Raw genomic sequence first — 8,585 nt, 5'->3', positions numbered from 1 at the left:
GCCTTAGTTCTGGCAGCTTTCAATGTTTCAGGCATTTCCTTTACTAGCTTTAAGACAGTAGCTTTTCTCATGTAGTCTTTTACATTCTTTTTCTAAGAAATGTGAAAAAATTAATCTCATCATTTAGCTTCAGATAACATCCATGTGGTCCATTTACATAGATGGGAAATTCTATACTCGCAACATAAACCTGTGACACTGGAACCAAACAAGTAACTGATAACAGTGAAAAGCTTTTGTGAACGTGAAGTAGAAGAAGGTGAGACAGGTGAGGTTCACAGGTGATGAACATAGCCAGGGAACTGCAGAAGTCATGCTTTGGGAATCCATTGCAAGCTCTGGATGCGTGTCTCCCTTCCTTGAGGGCCTAAACCAGGAGCAAAGCTGCCCCCTTTTTAACCCATTTATGCAGGCACTCTGGTTAAGTGTCAGATGAATTTCATCACCACCAATGTCCCTGGGCTTGGGCACACTCAGGTGCTCTATATACGCACACTGCAGTCACCAAGGTCCAGGAGACAAGAGATGGCATTGCAGCATGATGTTGATCCCTGGTGAGATTCTTAGGTGTTCAGTAGGACAAGTAGTTAATAAGTAGATGCATCCCACAATGGAGGCTTTTTTTTTCATATTCTTATACTTTAAACAAGTCTGGGATGGGGATGGTGAAAACCATGTCCTTGACACAATGTCTTGGCTGCAAAAAAATTTCCAACCCTCATCCTGAAGCTTTTGAATTTCAGCTAGGAAATATATGTTTTTCCCCATGTTCATTCTGAGAAAAAAATCAGTGAGCAGTAAACATCCAGCATAGAAAAATTCAATGCAAATATTTAATACTTTTCTATGTACAGAAAGGAATGTTTTATCACCAGGTCTTTTCAGTAAAAGGTAATGACCCCAATGCCTTTTGCCATTAGGATAGCTTCCTAGTGCTAGATAGTAATTTTAAATAATAATATTTTCCAAGTAATTTTGGTTGATTAAATAATGAGCAACACTCAGGAATCTAACAAAGATCAATGAAATAGTTGTAAGCGATTTGATACGCAATCCTGAGTCTGTAAGCAGGTGAGTGTGGCCCTGTTTTGGAATGGGAGGCAAATGCCTTTCAGGAGCATCATCTCCAAGTGATCACTGAAATCCTTTTAATTTACTATTTCATCTTATACCATTCTTGATACAGGTCGCTCTCTGACCTACAGCATTAGGTTGGATTACCTCTAGACACAAGACATGAACAAATGCTGGCTTCATTGACATGATCCATCTTCCCTTCCTGGTCCTCTATTTTCATGCAGATTTGTGGAACCTACCTGCAAAACCTCTGGCAGATACTGCTGATAATGGTTCAAAAAGTTAAGCAGAGAGGGCAAATTGACATGATAAGATCAGATACGCTTTTATTAAGGAGATGGAGCTAGGAAGGTGTGTGCATATATAATCACAATATAGAGAAGGGCACTGCATACAGAGCACAGCTGGAACAGCTGGAGCCATGCCAGTTAACATGAGCAGAAGATCTGGCAAGTAATTCACATGGTGTGCAGAGAGCCCAAATGGTTTGCTTTTCTTAAAGCAGTGCAACACTTGAAGTAGATTTCTAGAGCATAATTGCTGTAGCTACTCCATGTATTTATTATCTTTGCACAATAACTGACTCCAAAGCTTAATAGAATGGGATATCATTTCTTGCACAATAGTGATGTCTTGTTAAATTATTCACATTATTTATTTGACAGATACTAATAACCATTATTTGGTATTCAAGAGAGAGACAAAAATGGCTATTTGTTACATTCCTCCATTATCTAATATTCATAAAATGTATGTGATGTAAAATGCCTTTCTGATGGATGGACGTCTAGGATGTGTTTACATATTTTGTTTTATTAACAGAGAAAACAGTTACTGAAACTTGTTTAAAATTGTCCCCCGGTGCTCAGGCCAGAAAACTTGATTTCTTATCAGTCAACCTCCTTCTTTCATATTCAGAAAATATCCTGCTTTGGACCACATCCCACTCCCACAGCACTCCTTGGCCTTTCCCTGTGTGGCTGCCAGCCTGATCTCATGTCTGTTAAAATGTGGGCATTGGATTCATGCTGTGACCCCTCCACACAGAGCTGAGATCCCTCAGGAGGTCTCACTTATCCCAGAGGTAAATTGATGTTGACATTTGCCTTCAAAGATGAAAACCTATTATATGAACATTGGCTGTGTTTTCCACCCCAGCCGATACCCCACCAAGAAACTGTACCACTCATAGGCTCGATTCATGTGACAGAATGGGCTGCAGGCAGGATTTATTTTCCCATTGTCAGTTCCCATTGAGGCAGAGGGTATTTACATGTGTTAATAGACATTAGTCATGTAAATCCCTGGTTCATCAATGGGAAAAAAGGACTCCGAAAATTGTTAAATCTGATTTTCCAGAAGATTAGAATCGAGCTGCGCTTAATCGGATGCTGCTATCACTATTCCTTTTTTTGTTTTTAAGATGTTATTCTGATTATTCAGATATAATGACCCAAATATATTCAGTTATGCAGAACAATGAAGGGAAATCAAGTGTCCTTGATTCCCTGACATGCTCCTGTGGAAATAACTGATTAAATCTTTCAAAGCAACATATTTTCTCATCCTCCATTTTAATCATTACATTATACACCACTGCTGTTCAAAGGCAAAACCAGAAATTTAGTTTTAAATGCACATCCAGCAGCTTCCTTGTTTGATTTAATCTTTTAAACCCCACAAACAAGTTATCAGCTGATTCTATAACCTCAAGCCACAGGCTTTCACTCTTAATTAGCAAACAGGAGCAAACAAATCCAAAAAAAGAAGAACTGTTCCAAGTTTCCTTGCCAGTACAGCCCATCCAGGGCACAGCAGCCAGGCTGTCAGCTCAAAAATGGAAATTCCTCATATTTTTATGAATAACTTAGACACTTATTTTACTCTGAGATAAACCCAAGCTAAATGGGTTTACAAGTAGCCTGCAGGTTGAGATTAGAGTTCAAAACCAACTTGGTAAACCTGGGATCTTTTCTCCAGCAGGAGACATAATCCAATAAATACAAGAACAAGATAGGAATAATGCACTGTACAAGCAAAAGAACAGTCAGGCAGCAGTGCTGCAGAGAAGGATGTGGGCTTGAAGGTGTTTTTCAACCCAAATATTAGGCCTGGTGGTGTGCTCCAGAACAGGCAAGACATGAAACCACCCCACACAAAGAATGAAATCTAGTCTTGGATATTTTTCTAAGCTTCTGCTGTTTGTTGTCTTAAATAACAATATTTATGGGCAAGAACACACTTTTTTTCTTTGCTATTGTCTTTGTACATGACATAGCACTATGGGGTTTGCGTTAAACCTAAGGCACTCCTGGTGGTGTGCTCCAGAACAGGCAAGACATGAAACCACCCCACACAAAGAATGAAATCTAGTCTTGGATATTTTTCTAAGCTTCTGCTGTTTGTTGTCTTAAATAACAATATTTATGGGCAAGAACACACTTTTTTTCTTTGCTATTGTCTTTGTACATGACATAGCACTATGGGGTTTGCGTTAAACCTAAGGCACTCTGCAATGACAAGGGGCCGGGTAATGGCTTCAAATTGAAGGAGGGGAAGTTCAGGCTAGATATTAGAAAAAGTTTTTTACTATAAGGGTGGTGAGACACTGGAACAGGTTGCCCAAGGAAGTGGTGGCTGCCCCAAACCTGGCGATGTTCAAGGCCAGGCTGGATGAGGCCTTGAGCAGCCTGATCTAGTGAGGAGGTGTCCCTGCACATGGCAGGGGGATTGGGACTAGGTGATCCATAAGGTCCATTCCAACCCTAAATCCTATGACTCTATGATTCACTCTCTCAGTGATGAAGATGATGATGATACTTACTGACTCTGCATCCCCAGTAGGAGGTCCAAGAGATGGTGAGGTTTGGCCAAGTGGGGCATGTGGGAGCCACAGGGAAGGTGGCTCTCCTCTTCCCAAGCCTCTGCAGAGCTCGGCCCAGCTCACACACAAGGATGAGAGCAAAACTCAGCACATGTTGTCCGAACTGCTGCTACAGAGACACATCTGTGTGCTTTCCTGAACGCTAAGCAGACAGTTTGGTGAAAGACCTGTCATCACCTTTGGGGAAGCCAAATATGTCATGTCCAGAGGGTCATACTCACCCACAGATGTACCTGCTTTTCTGAAGGACTCTAACAGTCCTCTAGTATCAATTCAACCCATCTGTCCAATCTTTGTTTCATCACACTGCCTGACAACTTGCTTGGAAAGGAAGGCAGACAGACAAGACTGTGCTTTTCCGAAGCTCTTTTTCTTAAAAGAGTATCCTATTTACCCCCTCCATTTCCTGGTGTATGACTGATGGAAGGCAGGGGGAACACATCACAGTTAGTAGTTTGGCAGTCTTGTAATTGAGTCTCCTTGGGAGCCCAGGCTGAACCCCAGCTAGACCTGGTGATTTGTTGCTATTCATTTCATCAACCTGCTCTAAAACCTCCTGTTCTGACAGTTCAATCTGAGGCTGTTTCTCGCTCATCCCCAGTCAGAAAAAGCTGTGGCATGGCAGGTTTCCCGAGGCCCCTCTCCAGCAAACACCAGCACAGAGAGCTCATCTGCCTCTGCTCTTACAGTCCTGTTATCTCAAAGTTCTCTCATTACCCCACAGTCATCTCTTGGTCCTGTCTTTGCTGGCAAGTGGCTTCTGCCTGTTGCAGTTGAAAATGGTTTTATTATTAGGGTTAATGCCTTTTGGAAATTATTCCACAAGAATCCGTATTGGCTGCTTTTACTATTGGTTTACATCTGTTTGCAGAGCTCGTGCTCTTCTGCTTTCCCTGGTTTGGACACAACCTACACTTCTTAAGGCCATCTCTGACAGCCTCCTTTATCCAGTTGCCTACTTGCTGCCTGTTTAACTTTCTTTTTAAAACATTTTCTGGTAACTGGTGCCTTTTGAGGTAACCTCCTCGCCACTTGCAAGCATTTTCCCCCCTTTGCTGTTGCTTCCAATTTCCTTTTAATAAGCTGCACACCACACTGGTCCCTGTGTGAACTGCACACCCTGGTTTCTCTCGAGCACCCAGATGCTCTACAGGCTGTGTTGTTGCTGCACCTGGTGGACACCTCCACCAGACATAATAAATCACCTATTTGCTAAACAGTCTGAAGACAGGCACCACCACCTTCCCACTGGCCACCCTCCTTCACTCTGTACCTATAGTCCTTGGAAGAGTGTTTGGGGAAGAAGGGAGAAGACTCTGTTTCTTGTTTACCTATCCTACTTTAATACATCTGGTATGGACTCTGGAGAGCGAGGGACTCTTTGTTTTCTGGATCTGGGAATGAAGACTCCTCTTACCCTCTTTTCCATCACCTCATCCCACTCAGCTGGAGCAAGTGAAGGGACCAAGGCTGCCCTACAGCACTGTCCTGCTCCTCTGTGATTTCACACCACCACGGCCCAACAAATGAATGAGACAGCAAATGGCATGGCATACAGAAACCAACCTGCCCCACTGTGAAGTCTGTGGTCACAGCAAGCAATTACCTCTTCACAGCCTCTAATTTCAACTCCTGTAAAGTCTTCTTTTATGATGCCCACTCACTAAATATTAATCTTCAAAATGTAATGGCTCATCTCTTAATATGCATGTGACTGGACTCTCCCTGTGAGCAGGAGTGTTCGGTGGCTTCCTGTGCATTTTGCAATGCAATAAAAAATCTGCTCTCTGCTCTTAATGACTTTGTGATTTATTGACTTGCCCATCTTTCCTCATGTCAGCTCACTGAGCTTTATGTATTCCTTTTGTGCATCAGTTAGGGGAAATAAACAGCACACACACCTCCTTTGCAAGCCACCAAATGCATGATGGTGATACAACAAAATCATTATTAACAAAGTCCTTCCTTCGAGGTATTCATATTCAACTACTTTTTCAGCAGCTTGCATAACCAGGCCTACTAAACACTGAGTAATTAGCCCTGCTTGGGATTTCTCCCTAATGCCATTATCCCTAACAGCACTGGCAAAGATTTGCTTCATGTACAGACTTCATTGATTGTGTAATCACAAACATTCACACAAATTGTCTCCTGAATGTTGGAAGAAATGTCTTGACGCAAATTAATGGAATTAAAGAAAATTTTCAGCACAAAATTCCTCAAAACTTGTTCCCCTGTTAGGTCCTGCAGTTAGCCACAAAGCAAACTATTCCTCTTTTCCTGAAAAGAGATGCACTTTCCAGATGTGATCCAAAAGCACACTCCCAGTTATTTCCCTGAAACCCAAAGACCTAAACTGTTTCTGGATTCACAAGTCCTGCAAAGTCTCTCTAGACTTCCAGAAAACCATGTTTGCTCAAAAAGATCCTTCCCTGGGTGATGTGGGCATGGTGTTATGCTCTGTGTGCTCAATTCTGCTCTGGCTATGCACGTACTTCATGTATGCTGGTTAGTCTCCTGTGTAGAAGAAAGCGAATTTAAAAAAGTTGTTCATCTATGCCCCCTAGGAACCCTTTGTTTTCACAATATAACAGACACTAAAAAAAAAAACCAAAATGCCCAAGATTAAGTAAGTGTCAGGACAACTCACTGAACTGGCCTTACAGCAAAGACTGGGTGAGCCAGCTCCAAAACTGGAGAAGGAAGGATATGTAGCCTGAAAAAGAGGTGGTGGTTGTGGGGACATGGAGCGCAAGGTGAGGTACAGTGAGATTGTATGGGTTACAGGGCTGACATGTCCTCTGGGTAAGTATGGGGCAGCTGAGCAGAGACTCTCATTGAGGCTTACACGCCCGTATCCTGGCTTCAGAGAGCCCAAACCTGAGCTGAAGGGCTATTCCTATTAAGTGCTCTTTTATCAATACCATTCAGATCAGCCTCCCAGCTGATTAGGGCAGAGTACTGATGTAGGCAGCTCAAAAACAGATAGCAAGCCAAAAGTAACCTGCAATCACACCTTTCTCTCAAAAAATTACTCTGGCTCTCTGACAGATTTTGGCTGTGGAGGCACTGACTGAACACAGGTCTCTTAGGATACTTGGGATCCCTTGATTGTGGGATCAGACAGAGGTGCACTTAACCCTTGTGAGTCTCCATTGTCGAAGTCCTGTGCTGAGTGTACCACCCAAGATATGTTCTCCTGGCTGCCCTTGTGTACACCACATTTCACCAATGACACTAAAATGGTCAGGGGGACAAATAACATGTGGCTATGCATGGAAGAGTTCAGAGGGCTTGGACTGGAGAGTCCTTTTCAGTAACATACAACAAAACTAGAAGCAGCAAATGCTGGTTACTTTTAGAAAAGTTGTCTGCAGCCTGGAATTAGAGGAAAGAGCTACTTTATTTTTATTTTTTAAAAGTAACTAAGCATATCTGTATGCAGCACTGAGGAAACCAAACTGGGAACAGTGAGTGTACTCCTGACATCCATGTTACCAGAAGTATTTGGGAAAAGTCAGCAAACATATAAAGAAGAGAGCCCCAAACCAACTGGACAACCAGAGAGCTATTCTCTGGTGAAAGGCTGGGAGTTCAATCTGTCTAGCTCATCAGAAAAATGACTGAGGAATGATTTGATAGACAGCAGATAAGCACTCTAAGGGAAGAGAAATACTGGGTATTTAAGAGCTCTTTTAACCTCATGGAGGAAAGGGACAGCAAGTATCAAAGACTGGATGGCAAGCTCAGACCTATTTAATTGGAAATGTGGCACACGTTTTTAGCACTAGAGTTGATGGGCACTGGGACCAAACTGCCACAGAAAGTTATGGATTTCCTCACCCATAATTATTTCAATGAATTATTAAAGTCTGTCTGAAATATATGCTTCAGGCAAACATGAACATCCTGTGCTTCATACAGAGATAAGTGTGTTACACTGAGGGGCAGAGGAAGCCAGAAGAAATGAGCAGCTTTCTGGCCTTGGACACAACCACTAAGACTAACCTCCTGCATGCTCTTAGGGGCCCTGGCTGCCCCATCATAGGAGGATGGCAAGTCAGACCTGGGAGCCTGTTTCTGTCCTATACAGAAGGGCTCTGATGACTCTACTCCTGGACTTACTTCCATGCTTGAAGACCTTTGGCAGCACTGCAGAAGGCAGGAGACTCTTCTTTTTGTTTGCATTTTTGGTATCTGCAGAAATGTCTCTTCAATCAGCCTCTCCTGACATACATCCAGTGAACCGTGACTGTTTAATCTATTGCCTTGTGAGTTTTATTTGCCCTTTATTCTATTAAATAATTGACCTTGTGTATCTGGTTCTGTAAAACTAGCATTATTTTGTAGTACTTTTACTGGTGTTTGCTTGGTTACCCTTTAAAACCCTCCTAATCACCAACATGTGTCAAAACTGGTGTCCACAGGCTGTCTGCTGTTGGATGCACTCAACCAACACTAGCTGGCAGCACCACGTTTGCAGCATACATTTGGCATATTAGCCTAAAAAGTTACTCATATCAAAGTGCATTTCTGCTGTTTAGTTGAAATCCTATCATCTTTGCCCTTGCAAGGCTTTTCTTGGCTGCAGATGCAGTTGTTTTTGCTATTTCCTTGCCAGGCA

Source organism: Acanthisitta chloris, unplaced genomic scaffold (genome assembly GCF_000695815.1).
Source record: "Acanthisitta chloris isolate BGI_N310 unplaced genomic scaffold, ASM69581v1 scaffold9663, whole genome shotgun sequence".
Classification (NCBI taxonomy): domain Eukaryota; kingdom Metazoa; phylum Chordata; class Aves; order Passeriformes; family Acanthisittidae; genus Acanthisitta; species Acanthisitta chloris.
Note: the sequence above shows the minus strand (reverse complement) of the source record.